This window comes from Passer domesticus, chromosome 9 (genome assembly GCF_036417665.1).
Source record: "Passer domesticus isolate bPasDom1 chromosome 9, bPasDom1.hap1, whole genome shotgun sequence".
Taxonomy (NCBI): Eukaryota; Metazoa; Chordata; class Aves; order Passeriformes; family Passeridae; genus Passer; species Passer domesticus.
In genome coordinates, this window is record NC_087482.1 from 32,470,813 (window position 1) to 32,484,250 (window position 13,438).

Sequence of the window (13,438 nt, forward strand, 5' to 3'; positions counted from 1 at the left end):
GTCGTTCACCGAGGCTGCTGCCTGTTCACTCAGCTTTACAAGAGAAAAGCCACATCCTGGTAGGAAGCGCAGGCGGCTCCACTCTGCTTTGGCCCGGCAAGCAGACACACGGCAAAACCCTGCTGAGCCCAAACCGGGGCCAGGCACCATCTCACACCATGACCCCACTCACCTGAGAAACCAGCTCAGCCCAGAAATGCTTCAAGACATCTGATCCACTGGGGTGCAGGATCTGTGGCGCTGCAGCAGGAAAAAATAAGGATCATTGCTTCCTCTCAAACTCACGGGACCAAAGGCAAAGCAGCTGTGGCAGTGCAGCCGACAGGCGCCCGGTCACCTCAGACCTGCTCCCCACAGGAGGGGTTCCCCAGGAGAACCTCCTCCTGCAGGACCACGCAGGCCGAGATTTCTTCCCAAAACTCTGCGGCTGAAGGCACGGGCACCGAGAAACATGGGAATGGGAAAGGAGCGGTGAGAGAGGACGATGTGCTGCCTCTGCTGGGGTGTCCCAGCCCGGCGTCCCCGGGGACACCTGAGCCGCAGCTGCTCCGGGGTCCCGGCAGCAGAGAGCTCCCGGCGGGATGCAGCCGCTCCCGCAGCGCCCCGGCTCCCCCGGTAACCAACACAGCCCCGGCACTTCCAACCACGGCCCCGGTGCTTCCCCGAGCGGCCAGCCCCGCGCCCAGCCCCAGGGCCCTGACGGCAGCCGCCCCAGAGGACAGCGGGGTATTTTTGGCTGTTCTTCCCGGTTCCCGTGGCTCGTTCCCTGCCGGCACTGGCGGGCACTGCCGGTTCCCCCCAGCCCTCCTCACGGGCCGGGGATGTCCCCTCTCCTTTCCGCCCGGGATGCCGACCCTCCCGGTGCCCGAGCCCGGCGGAGGGTGGGGGTCTGCCCCGAGCGGCCCCGCAGTCCGGCCTGCCGGCCGGGAGCCGCAGCCCTGGGCCCCGCCTGCCCGCAGGCAGCGCCCCTCGCACCGGCACCGGCGCAGCCCCCGCCACGGGCGTGCCCACCGCCCGAGCGCCGCGGCACCCGGCCGGCGCCCTCCGGCTCCCAGCAGGCCGCAGCCTGGGGGGACCGGACCGGACCGGCGCGGCGCTGCCTGCCGGGCCCCGCGGATCGCCGCAGAGCCGCCCACGCCGCGGTGCCGGGCGGGCTCCCCGGGCACCCCCGCGCTCTCACCGGGGCTCCCGGTGCGGCCGGCCCGGAGCGATCCCGGCGCCGCCCCGCCCCGCCCCGCCGCCAGGGGGCGGCTGCGCGCGGGGCCTGGGGGCGGGGCCGGCGGGATGGGCGGGGTGTAGGGCCGCGGTACCAGCGGGGGGGCGGGGCTTGCTGCGGGGGCGGGGCTTGGGCGGGGCAGCCCCAGGGTTTGCGCGCCCCACGGGCACTGCGCCCTCTGGCGGACGGCCCGGCCTCAGGGTGGGCGCGGGTTCGAGTCCCCCCGAGGCCCCGCACAGCTCCCGGCTGCTCCCCAGCTGCCCAACTCTCCAGCCCGGGAGCCCTTCCCTGCGCCGAGCAGGAGGGTTGTGCGTGTACGGCTCCCTGACCCCTGCAGCGAGGCGGAGGGCTCCCCCCTCCCAGCCCGTGCGCCCTCCAGTGCACTGCTGAACGCCAAACAACTCCGTGTCCTACAGCCCTGCTGGCTGAGCCGAGCCTTGGGTGAACGGCCCCTTCCTTCCCTCGGGCCCCGGACAAGCAGCCGAGTGTCACGGCCCTGGCCACACGGCCTGGCCTGGCCGGTCGGGGCAGCGCTGTCTGCAGCCCCCAGCCCTTCCCAACAAACCCGGAGAGGGCGTTCAACAGCTGCTCGCAGCTTCCATCGCTGGGGCTGGTGGAACCAGGCAGAAACATCTTGGTTTCTGCCTGTGTTTGGGCTTTCCCACTGCCCAGCTGGAAGGAAAATCAGCCAGACATCCCAGACAGCACTGCCCACCAAGGGGAGCACCGAGGGCTAAGAAGAACCTTCACACTTCTCTGAGCTTTCTTCAGCTTCTTCAACCCCCTTAGCAGGGAACGTTTGCTCTGTGTTGGTCCATGAGCCACCTCCAGATGCAGCAACAAGGAGCAGTGGAGTTTGCTGTGGCCTCTCCTGCTGTGGTTTCACATCCATTTCCCTGCATCCCAACCCCCTTCACTGGGTTGGTTTTTTTTTGTTTGTTTGTTTTGTTTGCAGAGGGAGCCCAGCCACTGCTTTCCACCTATGTGCTCATTTATGAGCAGCAGTGTGAAATACTGCAGCACTTCAATACTTGTCTTTCTCCAGCAGCTTCCTTGTGAGGACCTCAAGGATTTCCATAAACTGAAATTAGTTAAACCTCAGAGGCCCTCCTTGTATTTGGCATTATAACTCTTTTGCAGCTGTAAGAAAATATTCCAGCTTGGTTACGTGTCTCGCCTGGAGCCATGCAGTGAATCACTGGCAAGAGGAGGAACAGAACTCAAAAGCCCTGTAGCTGCCAGCTCTGGCCATCAACACCTCTCCTTCCTCCAGCCTTAAAGTTCTTCAAATCTGCATACATTTAGTACATAACGCATACCTTTCTCCATTACAATAGCAAACACTAAAATTTGGGTCTCATTTGACAGCTTCATGCCTTCACTCTGAACCAGTGAGCTGGGGAGGTGAGGAAGGTAAAATGTGCTCTCCAGCAGGGCCCTGTGTGCCAGGGTATGGCAGGCACTTGGTCTCAGCAGATTTGTTTGAGCCCTAACATCACTAACAGGGGATGCAGATCAGCCCATTCCCATTTGAATGCTAAGTGGCAGTCAGAAGTGGAGGTGGGCTGTGAGCAGAAGCAGATGTGGGTGAGCTGCCCACCTCTCAACCTCCAGCCAACACTCCTACATCTGCAGCCTCTCTGTGGAGGGACTCCAGCTTCATCCCAGCATCAGCAGGCAGAAATGATGCTCAGTAGGGCAGTGACCTCATCTCACTCCTGCAAGAGTCCACATTGTCTCAGCAGGGTACCCATGCTGGGATATTCAGCTCAGCCTTGGCCCAGTCCTTGGCTTTCTGCTCCCATCTGCTGGACCCTCCCTCCTCTGCTCCAGGACAAGATACTTCCTTGTCCTTCCTCTCTCAGTTGCCTTCACCTGCTGGACAAGGTGAGCTGAGTTTGCAAAGGTCACTTCAGGTGCACAGTAAGCAAATAGATGTGATAAGGATACTGATCACCTTGGGAACATGGCAAAACACAAACGGCTCTGACTAACTCTGCATGGAAATACCCTCCCTAGAGGGGCAGGCAAGAGACCAGAACAGATCACACAGCCCTGAGGAATTTCCATCAGCACAGACACAGATGGGCGCCACTCCCAAGTCCTTCCTGGAGGCCCATAACAGCAACTCTGCATTACTGTTGATGAACCAAGGCTGGCACTTGGTTCCTTGCAACCGAAGGAGACCATCAGTTGTGGAAAAAACTGGAAGGAAGGCAGCACAGGCACGTGGAAATGCTCACCTGGTAGGTCCTCTTCAGAGGAAAGACACTGCAGAGGGCAGGGACTGTGGTGGCAGAGGGCAGGACTGGGCTGTGTGGGCAGAGGGAAGGCACAAAGGGCTGTTTGAGTGCTGCCTGGCCCAGGGCGTGGCTCACTTAAGTCAGTAAGGTTTTGGCCACTGGCCTCCCTAAACACAGGGTTAGTGGTGCTGGGAGCAGGAAGCTGCCTGGGAATCATTCGCAAAGGCTGCACAAGAGAGCACAGGTTTACCCCTCTGCATAACGGGTTCCACTTCTAAGCACCCAGTACTGACACACAAACTTTTAATATTTGCCAGTGTGGAGCTTCTTGTATGATCAATACATTTTCTAAAAGATCATTCATTTGTGGAAATGCAGCTGCTGTTGGTGGGAAAACTTCGAGGTGAGACCAGGAAGGGCTCACATGCAACTGGCATCCCATAAAGGCAAACAGCGTGAAAAGCTCAGCAGCACTTCAGCCCCTGACCTTCTGGTGCCTCTCCTAAGACAAAAGGGGAGATGCACTGAAGGATTTACTGTTGGTGCATTGGCTTGCCCTCAGATTTACATTCATCTCCCATTGCAGGACAGCAATGTTTCTTTCTCATGACAGGAATAAAAATTTCAGTGTTACAGAGTAAGAAAAGGCACACACATATTTTCAGACAAACTTAAAAGTGTTAAGAAATATGCAAATTATTCTTATGGCTAACTGTCTATTTAGGTCACAAATGCAAAACAGCAAACTATTTCTCCCTCCCCAGGATCTATCAGCAAAAATAGTCCCATAATTAAATGCAGTTTTTAAGTTATGAAGGAACTTTTCAGACAGACACATAACCTCTCCTACCTCCTGCCTTTGGAAACCAGAAGGGTCAAGTTTAGATTCTCACCTTGTGTTCAGATCCCAGTCCTGAACCACACAATCCACACAAACCTGGGTGTTGTAGGATCCAGTGGCTAAAACAAAACTAGCCACCAAACCAAACAGAATGGATGGCAGTGACAGGCAAAACACTCAGTAATGCCATGACACAGAGTGGCAGGACAAGTAATTCTGTCATGGGGAATTTCCATGGATACTACAAGTAAACTTCCATACAGTTATGGAAGAAAAACATCTGTAGGTTGTAGCCTATGAGCTCCTCTTTTTGCTAACAAAACCCTAAACAGCAGATTGGCATTCTGATTATCATCTATTTAGCAAAATACTGAGGTGGTTTTTATTTAACAAATTGCAATGGAGCTTTCATCTCTTCCTTTCAGATGTCACATCACCTCTGGTAGCTACTGTGAATGACAAGGAGTCATTCAGACTCCTGTCCCCAAGGCCAGCAACTACCTTTGTACATTGCTTTGACTTTTTGTGAATAAAAGATCACTTACAAGCCTGAAGAGATGCATTATTCATCTTTGAACTCCCCTGAAAATCATTTTAAGCTGTTTATAGCTCCAGTCACTTGGAACTTGGATGCGCAACTTTGACTCACGACCAAACAGGTCTGGCCAAATTCCTCCCGAGGTGCCAGGCAGGGGCCAGTGCTCGGGAGGATCTGTTCCTACATTGGTGGCAATGCTCCTCACGACACCTGTGTTTGATCCAGAGGTCAGCACCTCCCTTTGCCCATGCTGGGAATATTGCTACCTCCTACTGCAGTGTGTCACACACACACAAAGCACTATGTGGGGCTATCCACACCTTTTCCTGGTGAAAAATGTATTTTATAGGGACATTTGCATTGAAATATTCTCTTGTTTCTCCTCCTGTGGCAGGCCTTCAACTTGCATTGCCTTAGCAACAAGTGTGTACTTCCTTCTTTACCCTGAGGATTATCTTCCATTGGCTTTGAGCTACCAAAGAATACACATTAACAAATAACAAACCAGGCCAACCAGGCCCTTCCTTCCTCCTTTTTCATAGCCTCCTCTCTTGTACATGACATGTAGATTAAATTTAGGGTGTTTTTTCTTGCTGAAAACATGAGATAGTTTCCTCAGAGTGTTTTTCCATTTTCCACACAGACAGAACCAAGAAGGGAATCAGGAACACACCACGCTTGGTCTCTCTGGGTTTGCAAAGTGTGCTCACAAAAAGTGCTGGGTTTAATGTGGACTTGTCAACAAGCTCATTCTCTACAGCAAGTGACAATTTAGACTGTCTTCCAGAATTTTTAATGAGGGATCCCCTAACAGGATTCAGGGATCTCAGCAGGATTTTAAGAGCCTTACACAATGTGATTGTAACCAGTCTGGCACTTCACAAAGCAAAGCAGCTCAGTGGTAGTGGCACCAACAGAGCTTTCATGTCAATGGTTCTCCTTTAGTTTTACAAGAGTGACTGCAGAAGGAACAACAAGCAGGAACATTTGTTCCAACCTTAATTGCTAGCTTCAAAACCAGAAAATTAATTTCTTATAGCCATGTTGTACTCCTGTTTTTAATGCACATGTATAAATAGCACTTTTAAAAACCTCTCTGGCAGCTCTCTAAAGAACTACATTGCAACAACAGCTCCAAATTTAATGAAGTCAAAAGACATTTTTGGTATAAGATTTTCATCTCCTTTCTGGCAAAAATAAACTGTCTTGCAAAAATACTTCTGAGACTCCTCCAACTACAGAACATCTGTGGAGAGCTGCTGTAAATCTGAGGAGGGAGAAGGCTTCCAAAAGGACTTTCAGAAACCCTGATTATTTATGCTTTCATATTTCCCTTTCTTTTCCTACTACCTCACGTGGTAGTGGACACACCATTCATAATAAAAGCTAGTGAACACAGAGGATTTCTGACATTATTCCACCTCAATGTGACCTCCTTTCTATCCCCCAAGTGTCACAGCCATAGGCTCAACTTTGCATGTGTCGATATTTTTTTGTTGTTGTTGTTGTTTTTGCAGGTAAATATATTTCCCGAGATTTTAGAAGTTTATGAGGTGGTTCTGGTCCTGCTACCAGTCAAGGATCAGCAAGCCACACCTGAGCAACCCTTACAGAACCACTTTGAAAGAGCAGGAGGGTCCCCAGCCTTGGGATATGGCCTCACTAAGTAAATTAAAAGGAGGTACTGCTCTCAGCAGTTAACTCAGAGCCATCTACCACATGTCACACCCAGTTTGCTCCTCCTTTCCCAGTGCATTTCCCCTACATTCTCCTCTGATTACTCCAGTACCAGCAAAGGTCCTATTTTTGTAAAGAAATGCAACTGTGCAGAGGCTGGGGAGGGCCAGTCAGATCCCACAGGAGCTTCTGCCAAAACTCAGAAGCCCAAACGCAAGTCTTTTTTTCCATTTAATTATGAAACCTCTGCTCCTTTCATACAAGAGGGGAAGTTTTAGGTCTGTGCAGTGTTTGCTCCTATAACTTTTTCCTCTTGCCCAAAAAAAAAAAAATAATTAAAAAAAAAAAAATATATATATATAGCCAACATGAAAGGAGCACATCAAGTCTGTCACTGAGAAAAGCAATATTTTCCAGATAGATACAGCCCTTTTCTGGGTTACTGAGGCTAAAATACTGCTTAAAAAACTCTCCATGAAATTGAAATTAAATCCCAAGATTTGAGATTAAATCCCAAGTTTATAGGTTGGTTTTTCCTTGGGAGGTTTTTGTGCAACTCTACATTAGTCTGAGCTGAGTCTAGGTTCTATTACCTAGAACAAAGGCTCCTATTGGTTCAAGTGATCAATTTTAAACTCTTCTCAAACTGAAGAGTCTGTCAAGACTCTTTGTACAATCCTCACATTTCAGTATGAACGATTTTAGAGGAAAATGTCCAGAAATTGTCATTCTGAGTTGCAAAAGCTTTGAACTCACAAATATTTCAGTGTGTCAGGGACAGTTCTCTGGCAAACTTGAGTGTTATTTTTCCTGGAATAAGTGATCAAGTGAGCTGATGTGAGTCAGTCCCTGCTGTACACAACACCCAAGGTTTGCCATTAATCCAGACCAGATCAGAACATTAAGACTAAGCTGGTGCTGGTACATTAACTGGGGCAGAGGAAAGGCTGCTGGCTTCTAGCACCAGTTCCTGGGGGAAAGAAGAATTTGGGATTGGAGGACTCACTGGGGCTGGGAAGAGATTCCATTTCCTACAGCGTTTGGTATTACCTCCACATTTAGCCTTGGCTGAGTAACAATCCATCTTTCTTGGGCACAAAGCAACACACCAAACCCAGAACCACAACAAAGAGACTGTGTGCTCCTAAATCATCAGTTCAGGGTCTCACTGCAATTTAAAATGGAGTCATCTGACAGGGATTATCTCTGTGGCTTGAGAAATAAAGGACAATACCCTGGGTGGGAAGACATGCTTTCAATCTTTGTCACCTAACTGCTGCCACAGGACAGGCACAGTGGAAACCAGTCCCCAAACATGTAACACAGACACCACATTTTCTCACTCCCCTTTTTCCAACAGCCAGTGAATGAACGTGTGTGACTCGCAGAAACTGGGGCTGAGCCACGTTTCTGAAGGCAGAAAGACTGCAGAAAGAGAGCTCCAGCATGAAGGAGAAAAATATCTTTGTGGCAAACTGAATTCAGCAACGTCACTGGAGCTTCTGACTTAACCCTGCTCTGCCTAGCTCATGCTCCAGCCACCACCATTCCACATACCTGCCAAACCAGCCCCATCCAGCCCACTTGGAGCTCTGCCACCAGCAGCTGGACACAAGATGACTGATGCAGTTGTAAAGCAACATCTAATGAAGAAATTCTTTTTATTCCAGGGCTGTAATTAAGTCATACCTCACAACACTGCCACTGGCTGAGGCAGGAAGGCTGCTGATGGGTTGTAGCAGGAGAAAGAGGAGATAGAATCAGGTTGTTTTTCCACTTTCAGACCAGTCCACGTTGGCTTGAGTCAACCTCAGGCCAGTTTAATGTAGCTGTTTCCTTGCCTGTTTCTGCTGCCTGGCAGGTCTCCCAGATGAAAGGGCTGCTTGCATTGCTGTGGCACAGAGGAGGGTGCTCTGGCTCTGGACAGGAAGGTGCTGTCCAGGTTTCCAGGGACTCTTGGTACAACGGAAGGGGACACTGCTACAGCAACAAAAACTGCAAGGTCTCACTGCCAAATGTTCCACCTCCAAACAGCTTCTCAGGCCACTGCTCCCACTGTCCCTGCAGGCTCATGACTGGTTTTCATTGTACAGGGGACACAAACACTCCACACATGCACTTAAAGCAGAAGATTTAAGCACTTCCAAATCAGCTCCATCTCCTGCACCTCAAGCTGAACACGTCCCTTCAGTGGGCTGCCCAGACAGCTCAGCCAGCTCCAGGTGGGCACCTCTGCCTGCTGAAAAGCTCAATGCTGAGCTGACAGCTCCCTCCTCTGTCAGAAAGTAATAAAAGCGGCCTAAAAGTCTGTCCAAGTGTCCCTTGGAGCAGGGGAGTCGAATAACCGAGGATATTATGCATTTTCTCCCATTTTTTGAATGCAGGCAGGGGAAGTCTCCAGAGCAGCTTCCCGGTGGTACAGGACTCCCCAGCCAAACACAACCAGCACTATTAAAACTTCAGCTCTCACCCTGCCCTGTTGCAGCTGGTCAGGGGGAACCTCACACAGCAGCAGGGCAGGACTTCCAGCTGTGTCAACACATGCCAGGTGTCCTGCTGGGCTCCTTCTGTGCTTGGGCTTCTCCAGGATGCAGCAGGAGACAGCAGGAAGGCAGCAGAGCACAGGCAGTATCCTGCTCAGGCAAGACCACAGGCTCCTGTAGGTCACTGGCAGGTCTGTCTGTCCTTCCCACTCAGTTCCACACTGGGGGGTACCCGCTGGTCCTTGGCTTCTGACTGTGAGGAAAATACTTGAGTTAATGAGCATTCAATGGCAGGATGAAATCACATATGAAAACTCAGCTGTTATCCCTGATGTGCTCCCTCTGCTAACAAGCCAGCCCAGGATTAAGTGAAGTGTTGCATGTGCTGAATGTTTGTACCCCACAGTTAAGGCCAAGGTGGTTTTTGCTGGTTCTTAAAACAAAACTGGAAAAGGGGAGCATGGGCACCTCACAGAAAAAAAAAAAAACAGTTTTGCCATTGTAAAATGTTGTAGAAATTTGATTATTTCAGGATCAAGTTGCATCATTATGTTCTCTTCTGTTTACCCTTTAAAACTAAAAGGGAAAGGGGTTTTACTTCACTTTTATTTCTAGCAAAATTTACTAGAGCTCTTCCAAGTATTTCTAAATTTAGAAAAGAGGAAGACATTATCTCAAAGTACACAGAAAGATTTTAATATTAAATGCCTTACTGTACAATTGAAATATTCTATTCCATTTCTATTCTACATTATTTTATTTTACAAAGCATTAATATTTGTCTAAGAGTTATTGCTGGATTCTACTAAACATTTCTGAATTTTCTCTGCTTCATTTATGAACTCAAAGTTTCAGAATTATTTTGTGTTTGAACATAAACTGAACATCACTGGTCTTGTTTGCTGCCTATTAGTCAAACTACATTTCTCTGATAGGGTTTTTAATTCAATTAAGTTTCTCTGAACTTACCACAAAGTAAATTTATTGCCATTTCATTTTCTTGCCACAGCAGCTACTGCTCACTTAAAGACAGCAATATGCCATGTACAAGCTTAAAGCAAAGCTGCTGTGTTGGTGTGAAATAAACTAAATAATTCAGCTTTCAACTGAGACACAAGCTGAAAGAATTGTGTAGAAAAATCAATGACTTACAACAAGAGGATAGTGGAATATAGAAAAGGTTTCCAGAACTGCAGGAGGAGCTTGTGCCCTATTTGTAGAACACAGGAAGGTGGGTCACACTGGGATTAAGGGATGAGCTCAGGCAAGTCACTGCAGTCTGGAGCTGCTGTGCCCAAGAGCCAGCCAGGATCTCCAAGGTGCAGCCTCCTGGAAGCATGCTCCCAGGTAAGGATGCAAAATAAACTCCCAGTTCAGGCAGTAAATCACCTTCTCATGAGGAGACCAGGAGGAACCCACACTTGGACAGGGAGCACAGACCACAGAGTGCTCCGATGGCTTTGCTGCAGGGTTTTAGAGTGCTTGCTGCACCCATGAAGGCAGAGGATAGGCTTGGAGACACACAGCTCTTGGAAGGCTGGTGTTCCTTGAGCCTCAAGGCCTTCCCACCAGGATCTCTCAGCAGGAACACAGAGCTGCTTTCTCCTGCTGCAGCAGTCCTGCAGCAGGGAAGGCTGACCAATGCCACCGTGGAGGTGCCTGTGGCAGACACCTCAGCAGCACTGATCTGGGGCTCGTGGGCATCCTTTCTCCAACCACTGCTAGAGGCCAGCAAATTTTGGAGCTTCCACTTCCCCCTGCATATCAAAGGCTTTGGATTCCCTATCTGTGTGAACAGCAAGTTCTCTCTTCTGTGAAAATGCTATCCAGAGCACAGGAATTCTCCCTTCATTGGGGCTGTCATGACAGCAACACATCAAAGCACCCGTGGGCTCAGCTGCAAACCACCACCCATGGACAGACACAAGTGAGCTAATTGCTACAGCAAGAGGGAAGGAGGAGGCTAAAGGACTAGCTTTTAAGGTGGCCACTTCCTTCAGACAGGTGACTTGCTCTTCAGGATTCTTTATCTGTGAGGCAGATCAAAACCTAAATTCATCAAGGCCTGCACTTGGCCTAAATGTGGTGTAGACTATGCAGAGAGGAAGACTGCTGTCCTACATGGAAGAAATAGATCTCCTTTTGGTTTGGACTCTGCTGGTTTTACTTTTTTTTTTAATTGGCACCATTGGGAGAGTTCCCATTTGCTTAATTAGGCCACATATGAGGAAACAGGAAAGACACTTGGCATATTTGGCTTGACCTGCTAATTTCCATTGTTTATTAATCTGAGCCGCCTGGGTTCAGATAAAAGTTCTTGACATTAGGAGCTGGATATCCAAATCATCTGGGAAGGATAGGTTGTTGGGGATTTTGGGGTTGGCTTTGTTTTTTCTACAGCAGACACAAACCCACATTTTTGTGCTGGACAGATACTTTACACTGCTCAGCTTATAGCCCCACAACAAAGCAACATTGACATACCATCATGTTTGATGCACTCCTGCAGCTTTTCTACAACTTTCTCACCCCTGACACAAAAAACTTACTGGGGTCCTGGCCATCATGAAAGTCATTGTTTAGAACAACAGCACACACGAGACCAGAGAAGGTGGCAAGTTCACACTACAGACTCCTTCAGAAGGTGTGGTTTACAGAGTTAGGCTGAGGATCCTCGTTACTGGCAGTAGAGCTTGTTGGGTACCTTGATTAAAATCAGTTTTGAATCCATTAAAAGCTACTTATTCACCAAACTGGGAAAAGTCAGCTCCTGAGGTACTTTCATTAACATCATGCCCAAACAGTACCCACCTGAGAGAGCAGGACCTGGGGCACAGACCCATCCAAATTCAATGAGTGCTCTCCCTTGGGCAAGGAGCTACTGCTAGGAAAAGGAAGCACACACACTGTGACCAAAACACCTGACAATGTTTTGTAAACAAAGCGAAATTTCCCAATGGATCATGAAAAATAACCGGTAGGCCACAAGGATCTCTATCAAACAGTAATAAAAAACAATTATGAAAAGAGCCTCTGGCCCAGAAATAACTGATTTCTGGTTCAAGCCCCACCAACCCAGTGTCCAAATCACAGGTAACGTCCCTATGGACTTCAGGCAAATGAGCTTCTGTCTCAGCATCAGAGGTGGAGGTGTACTGGTCAGCCACAGAATAAACCATCATGGGCCTCTGACTGTGCACACTGTCAGCCATCCATCACGACCTGGCACCAAGCTGTAAAAACCATTTACCACATTGAATCAAACGTCTGCTTGGTAAGAAAAAGTCACCTTCCTTGCAGTGCTTTACAGAACAAGCCAGTCCCAGGGAGCTCCTTACTGAGAGGAGCTAAGCAGCATCTTTCCTCTACAGGCACCAGAGCAGTCCATAAAAAGATCTGGCAATGGAAATGTTGTCAAATGAGGGAGAAACACTGCAGATCATGCATCAGAAGCAGCACAGCACCAGTTTCTCTCACAGTGCCCAGGTTAAACAGGCCATCCCCAAGTGCCAGCTGAAGGCTGCTGTGCCTGTTCACAGGGGAGCCCTGAGACACAGCAGAGGCCATTTGTCAGCAACCCTCTCCATGCACACATTCCTTTGCAGTGATGGGGGCAGTGATGCCCCCACCCCAGGTCCCCTGAGGCCAGTTCCACATGTTGAACCTTCTGAGGGCAAGGAAGGAAATAATGAAGTAGTACCCTTCCTCCAGAGCATCAGCCACAGGGCTCTGCACCCTGGGATGAGGGCAATCCTTGCCACTAAGCTCACCACAGACATGCTCAGGAGATGCTGCGAGTCCAACCCTTCCAGCCCCTCAGCTTTCTCCAGGCCCAACAGCACAGCCCAGAGCCTGCTAGGAGCAGAGCTCTTCTGCTCCACTGGAATAAACAGCCCACAGACAAACAGGGCACTTTGATACCACTGCCCCCACCCACCTTAAACTGAAGCAATTAGGTTGTAAAAGACCTGAGGTCGTCAAATCCAACCTATGACCAAACTCCTGGATGTCAGCCAGACCATGGCACCAAGCACCACAGCCAGCCTTTCCCCAGACACCCCCAGGGACAGTGACCCCACATCTCCCCGAGCAGCCTGTTCCAAGGTCTGATCACCCCCGCCATGAAGAAATTCTTCCTGATGTCCAGCACAGCACAGTTTAAGAGTCTGAGTTCCCAGGAAGGGGAGGCCAATTCCCACCTGGCTACAGCTTTCTGTCAGGAGCTGTGCAGAGTGCCAAAGTCATCCCTGAGCCTCCTTTTCTGCAGCCTAGACTCCCCAGCTGCTCCTCACAGGGCCTGTGCTCCAGACCCCTCACCAGCCTCACTGCCCTTCTCTGGACCCACCCCAGCCCCTCAAGGTCCTTCTGAACTGAGGGCCCAGAACCGCACACGGGACCCGCGGTGCGACTCCACCGGAAGAAAGGGTAAACGAACCACCC

The 13,438-nt window shown here is 50.1% G+C and overlaps 1 protein-coding gene and 1 long non-coding RNA gene across 2 annotated transcripts in view; both read right to left on the bottom strand.

The window, feature by feature from the left end:
* Window positions 1-1,315, bottom strand: part of TEX264 (testis expressed 264, ER-phagy receptor) — a 39,013-nt gene extending 37,698 nt beyond the window's left edge. The window contains exons 1-2 of the mRNA XM_064432515.1: window positions 1,181-1,315; window positions 173-240 (exon numbers count right to left, since the gene is read on the bottom strand). The gene's annotated coding sequence lies outside the window, so the exon portion shown is untranslated. The remainder of the gene's footprint in view (window positions 1-172; window positions 241-1,180) is intronic.
* A 1,236-nt stretch (window positions 1,316-2,551) lies between these two features.
* Window positions 2,552-13,427, bottom strand: LOC135307930 (uncharacterized). Its single transcript, XR_010368499.1, has 2 exons — window positions 11,810-13,427; window positions 2,552-9,251 (listed from the first exon to the last, which is right to left on the bottom strand). It is a non-coding gene; the product is annotated as an uncharacterized LOC135307930 (long non-coding RNA).
* Between the last annotated feature and the right edge of the window lie 11 nt (window positions 13,428-13,438).